Raw genomic sequence first — 16,653 nt, forward strand, 5'->3', positions numbered from 1 at the left:
TTAAATTAATTTTTAAAGAATATTTAGCTTTGTTAAAATATGAAAATTTCAACTGTTAACTATTTGCTTACTATTTTGGTTATAGTTAAAATACATGAATTAACGAATTTTATATGAGTTGAAGGAAAAATCTTTAAACATCCTCTTTAAAAAAAATCTGAAATTTGAAAAAATGTATTTCTATAAGAGTGTTTGCCAAAACTGAAAGACAAGAAACTTGAGTGAGAAGCCATTCATCCGAATTTTTAAAAAGAAAATTGGGATGAGGATATTCTTCTAACCTGGTATGTTTTTGGCTTGAACGTAAAATAAAATACAAGCAAGGCATGAGCACCGGATGATTTTGACGATCGTTTTGGGACGTCGTTTGGAGTTTTGGATGGTTCTCTCTGAAAATTGGGCTTTTCCAAATTTTCATGATGAGTTTTTTTGCCCATCGTATCGTCGAAGCGGATTACTGAAGATGAAGGAATGGAAACTTAACCCCGTGCAGGATTTTACGACTAGGAAGCCGATCCATTCTTCTTTCAGGGAAGGATAATGATCTGTGAAAATGTGAAATCAGTGTTATAAAAAAAACAAAGCTGAGGTGTCATATTTAATTTTTGTTTTGTAAATGTATAAAGGTATCAAGAATCAATTCATATTTGTGTATTAAAAATACGTTCGAAAAATTGTGAAGCACGGGTTTTCGTATTCTCTTTTAGATCATATTAACCTATTTTTGCTACGATAGATTGTCATTACTAAAGGATGGAGGAGTTGTAGTGTTCGATTAGTTGCAACTTTCGATCAGTAGATCAAATCCCAATCTGGGAACTTAGTCGTAAGAGAGTAATTCAACTTCGCTGGCGAATCTTGTAAAATGCTCATAATAAACGAACCAGTGCCTTTGATTCTGGCTATCACCGATACTAGAAGTGTTTTGTGTCTTCCTTGAAATATTAAGAAAATCCCACTTTAAAATATAGTCAAAGCTAAAAGTATTAAAAGCATGTGTTTAGTGGACATTTCACGGTGATCGACATACTTGATGATACATTTTGAACGTTGCTCCCACAATCATTCACTAACGCCTATGCTCCCATCATTGTTGAATATGATAGACGATCATGAATGACTCAGAAGGAAAATCTGAATAAATACCAGGACCACATGTTGGAAAAAGCCGTAGTACATGCTGAACAGTTCATTGCGGTTACTTATACCGTATTCGTTTTCACCACCCGAAAGTTTTGCACCATCCACGCTGAAAACGAGCATGAATCGAGTTTTGCACTCTCCTTTGAAGGTGTGCGTGAAATCGGCAGTGTCAACAAAAAACATCAAGCTGTCAAAAATTTATTACAGCTGGTATTTTGTTTTCGTTTTACTTCGAAAATTGAAATGAAATTTACTTTAGTTGATCATTGTCTTTTAAACAATATGAAAATTTTAGCATGAATTTATGTATTATGTTGAATTGTTAAGATTTCAGATTTATTTTGCTTAGTAGATTCGCCTCTGGCTCTGATGAACTGCAATATCGGCTGATTCTGGGCGGTCTATGTTTGCTGCTGCTAGACTGCAGTTACCCCAGCTTGAAGGTAACTGCAACTCGCAAATCCTTCGTTCGAGTACCTATTTCCATTTAAGATTACAAAAAAAAAAAAAATTCTTGGAACTCGGATCGCGGAAGTCGGGGAAGAAAATTTTGCTAACAGACCGAAACGAACGAAATTCAAGCTCCCAATGCGGGTGTAGTATCGAACTACCGTTTTTGAAGGGCAACGGGTGGGAATCCGGGACTTGGCGCAACCGAGCATCGTCACCATAAGGCACAGCTCGAAGCTTGCTGGTAGCAGAGTAGCTTCGATGCAGCTGAACGCTTCTTGCTGTGAAGACCAACTTATATGACCCTCCCGAACAAGAATACTTTTCGGTTTGGGCGATTCCACCAGATCTTTGGGTTGGCCTTTTTGCACTCTGATTTGCTGCTCTTTTTCGGCATCGCCTGGAACCGACTGCAGCAAGCCTTCTGGACACATTTCTTCTAGGGAGCGTTGTTTGCTTTGGAACGTGCCATCCAGGTGAAATTCTCCGCCTCTGTTGGAAACGACACTGGTATTGAATCCGGAACAAGTTTCCGTTCTTCGGGATAAAAAGAGAAAAAAACAGCTCGAACGCAATTTTTGCGGTATAGAAATAAACCAACCAGCTGATATTTGTTTACATCGGGAAGCACGTGTTTTCAAAATTCATGATAGTATTGGTGAGAGCGCAAGCAACACCAAATATTTTCAGAGTGTTCCACCGTCCACTTTATGGTGCACTACCAGTGCACTACTTATCGTGAAAACGAGCATGAAAACGATAAAAAGTGCACTACCGGTAGTGCACCGGTGCACCACCACTTAAAAACGAATTCTCTATTAGTGATGATTTTGTTCTTCTACACAATGCTAAAAATTAAAAATCATCTTGTAACTTTTACACATCGCTCAGAACTGATACATATCAGTTGTGATCCTAGAAGATTGAAAACCATCAAGGAAGGCAATCACCATCGAGACGTTCGACGCTGATAGTCTGCGTCCTTTTTTAGCACATCATGATTTGAGGGAATGTTTTAAATACAGTAGCGTCGTTGTCATTCATGATAGTTTATATGATTTGGTTGGAGAAGGAAAAATTGACTGCTTCGATTTTTTGGCTCTGAATGCAGTAAAGCATGGCTAATCGAAAATGATTCATATTCGGAACATTGAACCCAACAAAGCACCTGGGATCGATTGCATCCCTGCTGAAATGCTGAAAGCCGACCCTGCCCTGTCAGCACAAATGTTGCACCGTCTTTTCGCTGACATCTTGGATACTGAAAAATTCCCGGCCGACTGGATGCAGGGTATCTTCGTAAAGGTCCCGAAGAAAGGAGACCTGACAGAGTGCGGTAACTGGCGAGGCATAACGTTTAACTATACAACCTTCAAAGTACTCTGTAAAGTGATCCTGAACAGGACCCAGGAGAAAATCGACGCTACACTCCAACGGCAACAAGCTGGATTCCGATCCGCGCCATCATGTGTGGACCATATCACAACGCTACGTATCATACTGGAACAAATCAAATCATTCCAGGACTCTTTTTTGCTGGTGTTCGTTGATTTCGAAAAAGCATTCGACCGACTTAACCATGAAAATATCTGGCCAGGAATACCAGAGAAACTAATCCATCTCATCGAAGCACAATACGAGGCATTTTCGTGCAAGGTCTTGCACGACGGTGTCTTGTCCGAACCAATCCCGGTAACTGCTGGAGTGAGACAAGGATGTATCTTATCACCGCTACTTTTTGTAATCGTAATGAATGAGATTCTGACTGGGTCGATCGACTGTGCACCGAACCGAAGATTGCCGTGGAATCCTTCAACAATGGAGCAACTTAACGACCTTGACCTGGCTGACGATATTGTTTTGCTCGCCCAAACATAACCGGATATGCAGAGCAAACTCGACGACCTCACCGAAAGCTCCAAGGCAGCAGGTCTCAAATTCAATGTCGGAAAGACCAAGTCGATGGAGATCAACACAGGAAATCCTTCCAGTTTCATGGTAGCTGGGCAACAAGTTGAGAAAGTGGAGTGCTTCCAGTATCTTGGTAGCCAGATAACGCCTGATGGTGGTACCAGGAAAGACATCGAAACCCGAATCAGAAAGGCCCGATTTGCGTTTGCAAGTCTCCGAAACATCTCTCTACGAACGAAAGTCCGGATCTTCAACTCAAACGTCAAATCCGTATTGCTGTACGGGTGCGAAACTTGGTGCACATATGCGGTGACGACGCCAAAACTGCAAGTATTTGTAAACCGCTGCCTGCGGAATATCATCCGCGCTTGGTGGCCTGGCAACTGGATCACGAATGAGGAACTATATCGCCGGTGTCATCAAAGGGCGCTAGAAATCGAGATTCGGGAACGTAAGTGGAGATGGATTGGGCACACGCTGCGGAAAGATGAAAACCAGATTTGCAGAGAGGCGCTAGATTGGAATACAGAAGGACATTGAAGAAGAGGCAAGCCCAGAAACTCGTGGCGGCGAAGCCTAGCCGCTGAAATCCGAACTGTCGACGAGAATCTTGACTGGGACCAGGTGAAGACGCAGGCCCCGGATTGTCAACAGTGGACGTCTTTTACCACGGCCCTATGCACCGGAGGATCGGCGCGGGATCATTAAGAAAGTAAGTAAGTAAAAACAACTAACAGACCTATTTTTTTACAAATTTTAAAATTAACGCATTTTCGAGATATTTACGATGCAAGAAAAAAAAAGAAAAAAAAATGTTTGGACAATTTCCTTCAAATCCATCATAGCTGGCGAAACCGTTGATTATTCAAAAAAATGTGATGCGTAAATTGTGGAAAATTGCTTACTTTTCCTACTTACACTGTCAAAAATATCCACAAAGTTAAGGCTCATACCAGAATTTTCATATTGAATAAGCGAAAATTAAGAGGAAATCGCTGAAATATCCCGCAATTTTTCCTCCGAGAAGCTTAAAGTGTAAAAAGTACTCATTGCGTGTTGGACGACAAGTTTCGGCCAAAATACAATTTTTTAACCGCAATAACTTTTTTATCTTAAGTCCAATCGGGTTGCAACCTTCGAGTGAAATATTTGTCTCAATTCAGGCTTTAAGAAAATTATTCATTAAAAGCAATCGGCCAGTGAAGGAAAAAGTTATTAATGAAAAACCAGAATTTTTCGTTCCTCCCGAGAAAAATGCCTTAAAATTCTATTCACGTTTGAGACTCAAGCAGCCCCTCCCCAAGGTCAGATCGTTCTGAAATTTGACATGTTACCTTCTGCCACAAATAATTCTGACTTGGAGCGAGTGAGATTTACCATGTTTAATGCTTCCATTATTGTTATTGTCAGTGTTCGGCACAAAAGCGCTAATCCGCTATTCGCTAGTTAGTCCGCTAACTTTTTGTTAGCGGTTTAATTTTGCCACTAAGTTTGGATTGATTTAGCGAATTGAAAAGTTCCGCTATTTTTTGGTTCCGCTAATTGAAGATCGCTAACTCCCATATATTTGTATCAATCTCTCGAATTCTTAGTGATAGAATAAACTTTTTTCATTAATCAAGTCAAAGTGACATTGTGCATCATTCAGATTGCCTCATTGGATTAATTAGAGGAATGCGTACTAGAGTTAGAGAAAAGATGTATTTAGTGTCATTTTTCTCTCTATAAGCACTTTTTTAGCAACTTTTACAGAAGAAGATAACAATAAAAGGTGTTAAACAATACAAAACTATTTTCAACATCTCTTCATCAGCATTTGTTTTCAAGTGGTTGAGCAATTTACTTTTCACAATACAGTTTTCTAGAAATTTTACAGATCAGTTCACATAAAAATAAGATAAAATCACTATTGTAGCCTTCGTTCTAAGTTCAAATAGAAATTGTATAAACGTTCGCTCCGGCAAATTTGAAAAAAGGGAAAAACAGGTTCAAGATTTTAAATGAGGATTATGTAAAATAATGCAAAATAAAATGAATTGCACAATAGATTATTTGCAACAAAACCAATAAATCGAATAAATTTTTAACCCAAATTTAAATAAAAAAAGAGATATATACCTCCCAGTTTCCACATTCTGTTCTTTTGCTCGTTCTTTGATTGTTCGAAAATCGTTTGTTTTAATTTCTAGAACACATAGACTCGTTAAAACTCCTATCTTTGACAGTTTTGGTTTTGCTAATATAATTTTATGAAAATACGATCAATTTATCTAATTTTATATTAAATACCCTCAACTTAATTAATTCCCCCTTGGAGAGTTGGAAAAATCGAAATGGGAAATGCGTGACTAAAGAAAAATGTAATATTTGTTCCGGCTTTAATGTTGGTAAACAGTTAGCGATTAGCGCTTTAAGCTTAAAGCGATAACTTTTTTGGCACATTTAGCGTATTTAATTAGCGATCGCTAACTTTGTATGAGTTAGCGATTTAATTAGCGGCGCTAATTTTTCAGTTAGCGATGCCGAACACTGGTTATTGTAAAGTAACCATAACTTCTTCAAATTTCAACCGATTTTGATAAATAACCACTTGAAATCTTTGTTTTAAATTAATTTTTAAAGCCAATAGAAAATAAGATTTTTTAAATGTTACCTTCGAGTCCAAAAAATTTGCAAAAATAATTTTTTTTCTTAAAAAATTCGTTTTATATAATTAATTTTTTTTTATCAAAAATTCACAAATATCAACAACACTGTTGATCATACGCAAAAATAAAGTTTAGAGGATCGATAGAAAATATATTCACCATTCACCTTGATATGCAAAAAAGAGATTTCGAATCAATGTTATTCACTATGGCATATTTAAATTTGAGTACAAGTACTTTGTTCTTTTTTTCAAAATTTTATTTTCGGAGCATAACTCGAAAACTGTTCTATTGAGATTTTTAAAAATTTCATTTTCGGATTCAGTGCCCGATTTCACATTAAAAATATAGGTCACCCAATAAAGTTCGCGATTTTTTTTAATTTTTAAACTAGTGTAATAAACAGAGCTTCACGTAATTTCTATAACTGCGAATTTTCGGCGAGAACAAATCTGAAAAAGTAAAGATAAAACGAATTCACGTGTTTAAAAACAGAACTTTTTAAATACCCAATATTGAAAAGGTACATCACTAAATCTTTGTCATTTTTTAATTCTCTCAATTTTTTAATAGAAGCTACTGCTTGGCGAACATTCGTTCTTACAACATTTTGGTTAAAACCGATGGTACTATTCGTCATTGCTTCCAATTAAAAATGGCGCTAGAAGGTGTTATTCGACGAGCGGTGGGCGAAATGCGGGGCACGATTTTCAACAGATCCAGTCAACTTATCTGCTTTGCCGATGACATTGATATAGTCGGCAGATCATCTGCGGCGGTGGAGGAGATCTACTGCAAACTGAAACGCGAAGCAGGAAGGATTGGGTTGATGATTAATACGTCCAAGACGAAGTACATGCTGGCCTGCGGATCCGAGACCGACCGAACCCGCTTGTCCAGTAATAACAAGGTCACGATCGACGGCGACGAGCTAGAGATAGTCGAAGACTTTGTCTAGCTCGGCTCACTGGTGACCGCAGACAATGACACCAGCCGTGAGATCCGGAGGCGAATTATCAGCGGAAGTCGTGCCTACTATGGACTCCACAAGCAACTGCGGTCGAGAAGACTTAGCCCTCGCACAAAGTGTAACCTGTATATTAGGGTGTCCCGAAATTGCATAACTTCTGGGAATCTGGGGGCTCACCCTTCAAATGGTAGATTAGGATGTGCAGAACAAACTTTTGTATGGGGCCGACTGAAAAAAATTATGTTTAGAGGTTCCGCAAGCGCGATCTTTGAAAAAAGTCCACTTTCAAAAGATTTGATTTTAAATAAATTCTGGGTCCAAAAATTTTCATGAAATTTATATATTTTATATTTTTTGATTTTTGTTCGAGTTAAATACTACACGTAAAAAATGGAAAATGAACCAAATTTGTATGAAAATGTAAAACAAGCAAGCTATTTCCAAGAAAAAAATTTTTTTTGGTCCAAAAATTTTGAATTCAACTGACCAGAATTTGTACCAAGCGTAAAATATTTTTGATACCAATGCCATCAAAAGATGCGGATTTTTGTGCACTTAAACTTTGCTGAACAAAACATGTTGTTTGTATCATTGTGTGAAGAGCTATTCACGGTTTAATGCTTCATAAAAATCACAATTTAGGATATTTTTTAATTTAATTTATCAAATTGTCATAATAAATACCTACTTTAACACTAAACATACCGACACTTTGTATATACCTATTCATACCGCGAGCGGTCAAATGACGGCAAACACCGTTTTCGCTAAAACTCCCTTGTTTCTCAACCGATTTCTACCAAATTTATAGTTTTGAAAAGCTTTTAATTCGACTCAAATATGTTTCTCAGAAAATTTCCAGCTACGATCAATAACTTTAAAGTTATTTACAGTACAAAAAAAATTTTATGAAAAAACATGCTTCAGGGAAAAGGTTGTAACTCAGTTATTAAGTGCTTGAAAAAAATTCCACTTAGTGCCTGAGAAAGCTGAAGTTAGAAGCTATATGTTGCACATATGGAAATTTTTTTAAAAAATTTTCTAAGATCATGGCCACAAAAAATGTAAAAAAGTTGTGTAAAACTCGTACTTTTCAATCAATCAACTGTCAAAGTTGTTCCTGTTACAGTGAAAAATTTTGAAAAAGTGAATTGGAAAGTAGACGTAATTTGTCACATTTTGGCATCTTTAGATTTTTAAAATACTAAATACATAATTTTTGACGGCTTTTCAAAGGTAGTTGTTTTGCGAACTTTTTATGAATCTGGATTTTCTGAGACAATCCCTACACCCAAATTCAGCTTTGCACTGGATTTTGAGTACGTTAACGTAAGGTTTAGGCAATAAAACTATATGCAAAAGAAAGCAAATTTCATGCCGGTTCTAGTGATGTAACTGCATTGGCGGTGCAATGTTTTACAAAAATATAATAAATATATTTCTGAAAGTAAAACTAGAAAATTTGAGCTAATGCTTGTTTGTTTTTTCGTTTCTTTTCATCCGTCTTCGTGTGCAAAATTGCTTTGAAATATTACCACCCACTGCGCCCGTCTACCAAGCAAGAATTTGTGCTGACTTCTCAAAATTCAGAAACAAGTTCACTGTTTTATTTATCATATTTTTGCCAAGCATTGCACCGCCAATGCAGTTACACCACTAGAACCGGTATGAAATAAGCTTTCTTTTGCATATAGTTTTATTGCCTAAACCTTACGTTAACGTACTCAAAATCCAGTGCAAAGCTGAGCTTAGGTGTAAGAATTGTCTTAGAAAATCAAAATTGATAAAAAGTTCGAAAAATAGCTACCTTTGAAAAGTCGTCATAAATTATGTACTTCGTATTTCAAAAATCTAAAGATGCCAAAATGTGACAAATTACGTCTACTTTTCAATTCACTTTTTCAAAATTTTCTACTGTTACGAGAACAGCTTTGGCGGTTAATTGATTGAAAAGTACGGGTTTTACACAACTTTTTTACGTTTTTTGTGGCCATGATCTTAGAAAATTTTTAAGAAAAATTTCCATATGTGCAACATATAGCTTCTAACTTCAGCTTTCTCAGGCACTAAGTGAAATTTTTTTCGAGCACTTAATAACTGATTTACAACCTTTTCCCTGAAGCATGTTTTTTCATAAATTTTTTTTTGTACTGTAAATAACTTTAAAGTTATTGATTGTAGCTGAAAATTTTCTGAGAAACATATTTGAGTCGAATTAAAAGCTTTTCAAAACTATAAATTTGGTAGAAATCGGTTGAGAAACAAGGGAGTTTTAGCGAAAACGGTATTTGCCGTCATTTGACCGCTCGCGGTATGAATAGGTATACCACATACGTTATTCGAAAACCGTAACACTTAAAAAAAATTTAAAAACGCAAAAATACTTGCATTTCAAAAACAAAAATAGTCCTGTCGTTAAATTTGCGAAAAAACAATTATATAAGGCGTAATCATCGTTTAAAGTTCAAAAACCGTCATTTGACCGCCTCCGGTACGTTTAGTGTTAAAATCAAAATACTTGCAAAAAAAGACTTGGATGGTTTAAGGAAGTCATCAGAAGGCCATATGCCAAATTTAAGCGGAATCGGACAACCGGAAGGGGTTGCACTGAATCTCAAGTGTGAAAAGGATTCTGAGACATAGTGTTCTAAAGAAGCATAAAAAACTGGTTTTTCATCATACATTTTTGTCTTTACCAATCGATTGCTTGATTATGTAAATTTTATTAAAATTTCAATTAAGACTAAAATTTCACCTGAAGACTGCAACTCGATTGGACTTAAAACAAAAAAGTTATGGCTGTTCAAAGATTGTATTTTGGTTACAAATTGTCCTGTAAAACTCAATGAGTAAAAAGTACTCATTGTGTGTTAAACGACAATTTGCCACAAAAACACAATCTTGGAACAGTCATAACTTTTTTGTTTTAAGTCCAATCGAGTTGCAGTCTTCAGGTGAAATGTTAGTCTTAATTGAAATTTTAATAAAATTTACATAATCAAGCAATCGATTGGCAAAGACAAAAATGTATGATGAAAAACCAGTTTTTTATGCTTCTTTAGAACACTATGTCTCAGAATCCCTTCCACACTTGAGATTCAGTGCAACCCCTTCCGGTTGTCCGATTCCGCTCAAATTTGGCATATGGCCTTCTGAAGACTTCCTTAAACCATCCAAGTCTTTTTTTGCAAGTATTTTGATTTTAAAGTAGGTATTTATTATGACAATTTGATAAATTAAATTAAAAAATATCCTAAATTATTATTTTTATGAAGCATTAAACCGTGAATAGCTCTTCACACGATGATACAAACAACATGTTTTGTTCAGCAAAGTTTAAGTGCACAAAAATCCGCATCTTTTGATGGCATTGGTATCAAAAGTATTTTACGCTTGGTACACATTTTGGTCAGTTGAATTCAAAATTTTTGGACCAAAAAATTTTTTTTTCTTGGAAATTGCTTGCTTGTTTTATATTTTGATACAAATTTGGTTCATTTTCCATTTTTTACGTGTAGTATTTAACTCGAACAAAATTCAAAAAATATAAAATATATAAATTTCATGAAAATTTTTGGACCCAGAATTTATTTAAAATCAAATCTTTTGAAAGTGGACTTTTTTCAAAGATCGCGCTTGCGGAACCTCTAAACATAATTTTTTTCAGTCGGCCCCATACAAAAGTTTGTTCTGCACATCCTAATCTACCATTTGGAGGGTGAGCCCCCAGATTCCCAGAAGTTATGCAATTTTGGGACACCCTACTGTATATGACGCTCATTAGACCGGTTGTTCTCTACGGGCACGAGACATGGATATTGCTCGAGGAGGACCTGCGTACACTCGGAGTATTCGAGCGACGAGTGTTAAGAACCATCTTTGGCGGCGTACAGGAGAACGGAGTGTGGAGGCGAAGGATGAACCACGAGCTCGCGCGCCTCTACGGCGAACCCAGTATCCAGAAGGTGGTGAAGGCTGGCCGGATACGCTGGGCGGGACATGTTGCGAGAATGCCGGACGACTGTCCTGCAAAACAGGTGTTCGCTACGAATCCGGTAGGAACAAGACGAGCGGGGGCGCTACGAGCGAGGTGGTTAGACCAAGTGGAGCGTGATCTGGCGAACGTGGGGTGCCCGAGAAATTGGAGAACGGTTGCTATGAACCGAGTGAATTTTAGGAATTATGTTCGTCAAGTTATGTCGTAAGACGGAATACTATGTAAATAAAAAAAAAAAAAAAATAAAATAATCCAATTAAAAATCTTCTGGAGCTTACCACAGTGATAACTAAGAGATTGAAAAATTTATATTGAACACCTAAACATACCGACACTTCGTATATAATATACAGTTGCGTTCAAAAAAGAATGAAATCGCTTGAAGCTGCGCACCCACTTCCAACTTTGACAAGCTGCCATTTCTCTCTCGGTTGATATTTTTTCATGAAAATTTCACACAATCTAGTTCAACTATCCAACTAACATTCCACAAAATTTGAAGTCATTACATTGACGGGAAACAAAGATACAGTTATTCCGGAAAAAAGGGAAATTTGGAGTTGCTTCACTAAATTTACTGTATCTTTGACAATTTTCGTTGAAAAATCTTGAAATTTTGTCAAAAGATGTGAAAATGTTTGATCTAATACCAGGCCAAGTTTCGTCACAATTGATGAACGTGATCAAAAATGGTGCCGGGTTGAAAATGAGGTTCATTATCGCCAGCAGACGATTTCATTCTTTTTTGGACGGATGTTTATATGGAAATCATCGTAATCCATGTATTCTTGGTATTTTCTTTCACAAAACTAAAATTTATCACAAAGAATGTTGTAAATTGATAGGAACTTTATTCTTCCTTTGTTAAGAAACAGAAATTGTTCCAACAGAACTGGTATTGAAACACAAGAGCGAATAGAATATTCGCTTAAATTGTGGATCAAATTTGTTTATCGGTATAATTAGCAGGTCATTTCTGAAGCTCTGTTCTTCTTATTTTGAGCTCTGTTGAAACATTTTCTCTTTCGAAACAAAGAACGAATGAAGCTTTTAGCAATTTATAACATTCTTTGTGATAAATTTTGATTTTGTGAAAGAAAATACCAAAAATACATAGATTACGGTGATTTCCATATAAACATCCGTCCAAAAAAGAATGAAATCGTCTGCTGGGCGATGATGAACCTCATTTTCAACCCGGCACCATTTTTGATCACGTTCATCAATTGTGACGAAACTTGGCCTGGTATTAGATCAAACATTTTCACATCTTTTGACAAAATTTCAAGATTTTTCAACGAAAATTGTGAAAGATACAGCAAATTTAGTGAAGCAACTCCAAATTTCCCTTTTTTACGGGAATAGCTGTATCTTTGTTTCCCGTCAATGTAAAGACTTCAAATTTTGTGGAGTTTTAGTTGGATAGTTGAACTAAATTGTGTGAAATTTTCATGAAAAAATATCAACCGAGAAAGAAATGGCAGCTTGTCAAAGTTGGAAGTGGGTGCTCAGCTTTACGCGATTTCATTCTTTTTTGAACGCAACTGTAGGTACCTAATCATACCGCGAGTGGTCAAATGACGGCAAACTCTCTTTTATGTCAGCCGATTTTTACAAAATTTATGGTTTTGGAAAGCTTATAAGCTTGTAAATCACCATTCTTAGCTTTGGACGTTGAATCACTAATTGACTTTTTCTGATTGTTTTGCACAATTAAAACTTGCCCTCAAAGCCTAGATTTTTTCCTACAAACAGCAAAACCCCTGCTTTTAAAATTCAAGTTCTGTATTGGATCATTGCATAGGGATGTTGAGCAAGGTTTTCGAGATCACAGAAAAATGTTCAATTTCACATATTTTAAAGCAACTATTTTTAAAACTACATTCTTGATTCTGGAATTATTTTTCCAGCTTTTATAATTTTTAATCTTATTCAAAAATCATCGAAGTTCGTTATAAAAAAAGCATTACAGATAATCGTCAAATACCATTAATTGAGTGGAATCACAGAATTTCAGATATCTATTGTTCTTATCAAGAACTAATATTTTTTGTCTACAACGGTTATGCCCTTTTTTGCGGGAGCGCTGGTGTGGTCTAGTGAGTAAGCTGGCACGAGTCAGGTAACCCAGGCGTACTCGGTTCGATTCCCGGTATCGGCAAGAAAAACTTTTGGTTCGAATCCCATAAGTTGCCGACAGGTAAAATGTGTTTCATTGTATAAATAATAAATATTTCAGGGGGAATGCATCTGGGGTTCATCTGAAGCGACTATTGCAAGCGGAGTGGATGATTGTATACCGATTGGCATAAAGTCATTTGGCATAAAGCCGTTTGGCATAAAGCCGTTTGGCATAAAGCCGTTTGGCATAACGCCGTTTGGCATAAAAGTCGTTTGGCATAAAATCATTTGGCATTATGGTCATTTGACATAATGGACGTTTAGCATAATGTCCGTTTGGCATAACGGCCGTTTGGCATAAAAATTTAAAAATTTATAAGGTAACATAAAATGTTGCTAAACATTAAAAGGGGCCGTTCACATACCACGTGGACAACTTAGGGGGAGGGGGGGTGTATGGAAATGTCCACGCTTGTCCACGGAGAGGGGGGTAGGGGTTTGGGTCTTGTCCATGTGGACATACTTACTGTTTGAATTATAGAATTACAAAGCTTTCCAGTTTAAGTTTAAACAATCAAAAGCCACTTGAAAGCAAGTACAATCACTTAGGGTTGAGTTCTTGAACAGGTCCTCCATTTTGCTATTTGCAAGACCTTTCATTTGACGCCTCAAGAATTCAAATCGGTCAAGCGGTCATCGAGAAACGTGTGTGACATTATTTTGTTACATACACACACACACATACACACATACACACATACATACACACACATACAAACATTTTCCGATCTCGACGAATTGAGTCGAATAGTATATGACACTTGGCCCTCCGGGCCTCGGATCGAAAGTTAGTTTTTCAAGCGACATGTATACCCTTCCTTGTAAGAAGGGTAAAAAATAAAGAAAAGGGGTCAATGTCACCCCTTATCACGGTATTGACATCAGAGATGCCATTCTCTGCCGAGAAAAACGGAGAACGGAGAAAAAAACACCCCCGTGCGATAGTTGCAAATCACCCGGGTGAGATTTTTCGATCCTCTCCACACATTATTCGCACCCCGGTTTCGAAAGCCACACACACCTAAGTTTAATAGCTCCGGCGTGCGACGATTTGTCACTGTAGAGCACCCCGGTGAAAACACAGAACCCACTAGTTGAAGCCACCAAAAAGCAAAGACAAAAACAAACACGACGGTGTGCATAATAATAGCATCAACAAACGATGAATGTTTCGGGCGAGTGGTTCAGCTTCGTATGTGTTGGTAAACGCAACAAGCCAAGCCAGCTGCCGTCGCTGTCGCTCTCCTTGGTGAAAACATTTTTTCACTGTAGTGTGTGTTAGCTCTGTCGTGTTGATTTACAGATTCTCTACAGAGGTTCGGTTAAAAATCTCTGCGGTGCGTTTCAGAGAATCTCTACCGAGAATCGAAAACCGAGCACATCGGTGATTCTCGTTAGAGAAATTGCAAGCCTGATTGACATAAAATATCAAAATAACAAGTAAACCGGCAATTATCAAATCAAAATTGAAATTATTTTCAAGAAATTTTTTTTCCCGATTTTGTCAGGTACCCTGTTTTGTCAGCCCTAAATTCAAGATGGGGCTGACAAAATCGGAACAATACTGTAATAAATTTGATTATTAAGAAATTTGAAAATTTTAAAATTAGTTTATATCAAGTAAAGCTATTTCTTTTTTTTTAATCTGCCATTCCAATAGCAAATAGCTAAAAAGTAGTGGTTTCTAACTGTCAAATGAGTTAAAAAAAAACAATTTCGAATCTGTCCACGTGGACATCCGGGGAGGGGGGTAGGGGTTTGCCAAATGTCCACGCTTGTCCACGGAGGGGGAGGGGGGTGTCGAAAATCTCATTTTTCTGTCCACGTGGTATCTGAACGGCCCCAAATACATTTTTTTTGTTATGTTATGTTTTCTGTTATGCCCTTTTTTGTTGATTAAAAAAATCTAAAATCGTTCACCCAGTCTTTATTATTAAATTTTCGTCAATTTTCAGCTATTACAAATATTTCACAAGGTTTGGTTTAAATTTTATTGGAAGTTCATATTTGATTGCTAACAAAGCAATCCTTTTTTGTCAAATTGGATAGAATAAGTAATTTAAAAAAAATCTGCTGAGCATATTTTTTAACATACAACTTTATTTTTGCTTGAAACGAAAGTAATGACTTCACGGGCTTCGTAATTCCTTTGATCATATGTAGCCTCCAATTTTTTGGCTGCTCTTTTGACAGACTTTAATGGATTTTGCTTTTCAGAGTTGTAGGAGTTAAATAATTTGAGGAAATGTATTCAGAATAAAAAAAAATCCATTATTACGATATGGCAATAAACAATATTGCATTTATGATGCCTTGAACAGAACATAATAAATGCTTAAAATGCCAGAAATAAGTTAAAAGTTGCGTGCGTGATTTGGTTCAGTTCGTTTTGCTTGCTCACTTGTTCGGTACGAAAAAAAATGGTTAGAAATACTGTCCGAATATTGTGAATCCGGTGTATTGTTATAAACTATAATTTTCCATATCCAATTGCTTTAAAAAAGTTTAAAAAAAGGTTGAATGAATGTCATGTGAAGTACGAGGAAACTATGGCGGCAAACATCGGTTTTTGAGAAGGATTTAGGGCCCGGTCGTCGTCCAGGGAAGATGTTAACCGATGTTTTACCGAAAAATGTATGAGTTTCTTATAGTGTTTTCGTTTATTGGCAGTGGCAACCTAGTTACCCACGAGTTGTGCCCTAACTGCTGTTATTATGTTCGTTTATTAATTCAGAAGTCCACTAGTTTTGCCCGAGAGTGGAACCTCAAGCAGGCGGTTGCACCCCATAAAAGTTGTCAGTGTTGGGGGTAAACATAAGGGTGAGTATACTGCCCCTATTCGCATATGAGTCCCATGTGCATTTTCATCGTTTTTGAGTTATCGATGGAAAACGCTTCTTTGTGCTCCAATTTACCAATGAAACGAGTTTTTGTTCGAAGTTTGTTCCGAAAATTTCGAAAAAAAATATGACCCCTGATGTGTCCCATGTGAAAAATATTCGCATATGAGTCCCATGACCAAAATTCAGCGCCAGAGCTCAAAATTAAAGGAAAGGATAGATAGAAAATGGAGTAAATCAATTATTCAATGCTTAAAACATTAATTTACATAAAAAATGATCGTAAAGTAGCAAAATGATTCCGAAGAAATCTGGTTCATAGTCACAAAAAACATTAATAAGTAACCGGTTAATTCTACCAAAATTATTTTTTCGACAAAAATCAACCGATGAACAACGCTCAATAGATCAGTCTTCGGTCAGGATGGATCCTTCGTGGGAGATTTCGACGATCTATGGGGGTCGGGCGCACTGGATTTTGACAGCTGAACAGAGTGAAGGAAAATGTAAACA

At 36.7% G+C, this 16,653-nt stretch overlaps 1 protein-coding gene across 2 annotated transcripts in view; it reads right to left on the reverse strand.

Annotated features, from left to right (window-relative positions):
* The window catches only part of LOC129739849 (endoplasmic reticulum mannosyl-oligosaccharide 1,2-alpha-mannosidase), a 39,557-nt gene that overhangs the window by 15,578 nt on the left and 7,326 nt on the right, over positions 1 to 16,653 (reverse strand). The gene's annotated exons all lie outside the window — the stretch shown is intronic.

Source organism: Uranotaenia lowii, chromosome 1 (genome assembly GCF_029784155.1).
Source record: "Uranotaenia lowii strain MFRU-FL chromosome 1, ASM2978415v1, whole genome shotgun sequence".
Classification (NCBI taxonomy): domain Eukaryota; kingdom Metazoa; phylum Arthropoda; class Insecta; order Diptera; family Culicidae; genus Uranotaenia; species Uranotaenia lowii.